General features: G+C 42.0%; 1 pseudogene; it reads left to right on the top strand.

Annotated features, from left to right (window-relative positions):
* Window positions 1-2,242: 2,242 nt before the first annotated feature.
* Window positions 2,243-2,345, top strand: LOC130458675 (U6atac minor spliceosomal RNA; annotated as a pseudogene).
* The last annotated feature ends 1,035 nt before the right edge of the window (window positions 2,346-3,380 follow it).

Raw genomic sequence — 3,380 nt, 5'->3', positions numbered from 1 at the left:
TGTGTTCTAGGGCTTCTCCTTGCTGTGACATTCTGGATTCTAGAACCCTTTCAAGTTCTGACAATTTGTGTTCTAACCTCCCTGCCAGTTCTTCCATTCTCTGTTCTGACATCCTTCTTGGCTCTGACATTCTCCATTCAAAGGTCCCTTCTAGCTCTGGTGTTCCACAATGTTCATGATGTTCCATGCTTCCTGCTCTACTGTTCCATCATCCCTCAGAACTTCCTCATCAGTCTCACTCTTCACAAGGGAGGGCCAGAGTGTTTTCTAACCTGGCTCAGAGCCCCTGATCAGAAGTGATCCGGAGAACGTTGGGGAGTTGCATTCTGAATTGCTACAGACCAAAAGTGAGGAGGGAGGAGAGAAATGAGCCAACTTCCAGGGCTGCCCAAAGCATCAAAAGATTCCATTTCCCTGGCACTTTGTAAAGCTGAATCTTCCGTTGTTATATTCCAAGCCCAACTAAGTGTTCCAGAGAACTGTTTGTCCATATGAAAGAGAATGGAAAACAACACTAATTGCCAAGCTCAATAATCACTTTATGGAAAATATATTTATAACCCTATTAATGGAACATTTTCATGAACATATTATCACTCCCTGGAATTAAATATTTTGGAAAAGTTGAAGTCTGCCGTCATTTGCACCCGCTGCCAAACAGATTTTGCTACTTATAGAGTATCTTGAAATGGCTCTGACTCATGTACAACACCCCAAAATGTACAGCCGCCTACCAAGAAAAGAGGAATAAATCTCACTTGGAAGATTATTTATGGACATGAAAAATGGCTACCTTCTGGTTTTACTGCCTTCCCCATCCTCTAGAAGATGTCAGGGTTAGGGAAAAAAGAAATGTGGCAAATCGGGGAACCCCATGCCCCTGCTTTATAGGCTATAGACTTGTTGGAATATTGATTGGACAAGATGGTCCCTGAAATCCCTTCCAATTCTGAAATCCTGGGTTTCTGGGAAGTAACTTTCCCATTGCCATAAATAAATGAAACTTTAACTTCTTTCTCCATTAAAGTGCAAGCACATCTTTCACAAAAGACTATGGTATCGAGGTATCTTTGGCAGTCTGGAGAAACCTATGGATCCTTTTAAATGCACAAAATATAATACAAAGGATTACAAAGGAAATTAGATAGAAATACACTCATCCCTTTGGGATCCCAGACCTAAAAATGGAAAATTCCTTAAAGAGAGGCTATCAGGTCTAACTCTCATTTTACAGATGAGTAAAGAGAGGCCAGGGACAGTTCAAGGTCACCTAAGGGAGTTAGTATCAGAGGAGGAACGCATATCCTCGGAGTCCAGAGACTTTGTTCCTTCATTGCCTCCCTTTATATAATTTGTATTTGTTTACAAGTAGAAATAAGGCAAGACAAAAAAAAAAATAGTCCCTGCCCTCAAGGAGCTTAAAAATCCAGTGAGGAATAGAAAGCAGGAATAAGCCATAGATAATATAGGCAGCCATGTAGTATAATGGATAGAGGGCTGGAATAAAGAGTTAGGACAGAGTTAGGAAAACCTGAGTTCAAATTCAGCCTCAGACACTTCCTACCTGTATAACTCTGGACAATTCACCCAGTCTCTGTTTGACTTCATCCCCTGGGGAAGGAAATGGCAAACCAGACTGGTATCTTTGCCCAAAAAATCCCCAAATGAAGTCATGATGGGTCTGAAATGACTGAACAATAACAAACCTTCATAAATATGGTACTTCCCCTTCTTCCTTCCCTCCTCAATTCCCTAATAACATATGAGCTCTTTGTAGGCAGGGATGGCTTTGGGGATTTGGGGTCATTTATGTCCCCAGCACTGGAGCTGGCATAAAGGAGGTTCTCAATAGGGCTTGTTAAATTGAACTGATTCCAAGGAAAGGCTATAATCAACCCAAAGTCACCAAGATCTGGCTCTGGTGTCCCTGGATACCTTTCTTCCACATCCAGTTTAGCTGGGGGACCATTGGAAAACTCTACCAACTTTTTCCAGATTTGACCTTCTCTTTTTTCCCTACATTTTCTCCTCTTCAAGAGAAAAAAAAAATCAGTTTCTTTCTTCTCCATCAAGTGGTCAAGTTTCAAAGGTTCCCATTCCCTCTCAAGGAGGTAATATGGTACAGTAGGGGAAATCCTGGCAATACAGACAGAGGAGATAGGTTTGAATCCAGTCTCTGCCAGCCATTGTGTGATTTGAGGCAAGTCACTTACCTTCCTCCTCATCTTTAAAATGATGAGGTTGGTTGTATGAAAGGAGAGAAGGATGGAAAAGGCCCTGGTGACCTTCACAATGTACATACAGTTAAGGCACTGTCACCTATGCTGTGTCATCTAGCCATGTTTGGGGGCAGCTGGTAGCTCAGTGGATTGAGAGCCAGGTCTAGAGATGGGAGGTCCTGGGTTCAAATCTGGCCTCAGACACTTCCCAGCTGTGTGACCCTGGGCAGGTCACTTAACCCCAATTGCCTAGCCCTTACCACTCTTCTGCCTTGGAACAGATACAGAGTATTAATTCCAAGATGGAAGGTAAAGATTAAAAAAATAAATAAATAAAATGATGGGGTTCAACTGGATGGTCTGGATCTCTTCCAACTTTATAACTATATAATATTTAACACTCCTTATCTGATCTCTCTGGTCCTCAGTTTTCTTACATGAGGAAATAAAATGGGACAGAAGAAGTTGGACTAGATGAAGAGTTCTTAATCTTTTTTGTACCCTGGATCTCTTAGGCAGCGTCTGATAAAGTCCATGGTTATCATTATTGTTCCGTCCTTTCAGTTGTTTCCAACTCTTTATGATCTCATTTGGGATTTTCTTGGAAAAATATTGGAGTGATTTGCCACCTTACTTTACAGATGAGAAAACTGAAGCAAATAGATTTAAAGACTTCTTCGAGGGCAGTTGGGTAGCTCAGTGGATTGAGAGCCAGACCTAGAGATAGGAGATCCTGGGTTCAAATGTGGCCTCAGACACTTCCCAGCTGTGTGACCCTGGGCAAGTCACTTCACCCCCATTGCCTAGCCCTTACCACTCTTCTGCCTTGGAACCAATAGTATTGGTTCCAAGGCAGAAGGTAAGGGAGACAGATTTAAACTCACAAAGAAGAGTCCTCCTGTCTCTGAGCCTAGCACCCTACCCACTGTGCCACCTAGCTACCTCAAAGCCTATGGACCCCTTCTGAAAATCATGTTTCTAAATGCACTTAGTAAAATATATGGGGTTGCAAAGGAAGCCAATTATATTAAAATAGAATCATCAAAGAAAAAAAAATTCACAGACCTCCAACCCCTGGACAAAATTATCTTTAAGGTTCTTTCCAACCTTGGTCTTTAGATGATGGCCTTTGGTCCTCTCAGGCTTCTATTTACTCACATG

Source organism: Monodelphis domestica, chromosome 3 (assembly GCF_027887165.1).
Source record: "Monodelphis domestica isolate mMonDom1 chromosome 3, mMonDom1.pri, whole genome shotgun sequence".
Lineage (NCBI taxonomy): Eukaryota > Metazoa > Chordata > Mammalia > Didelphimorphia > Didelphidae > Monodelphis > Monodelphis domestica.
Note: the sequence above shows the minus strand (reverse complement) of the source record. Positions and strands in the feature narration are given on the sequence as shown.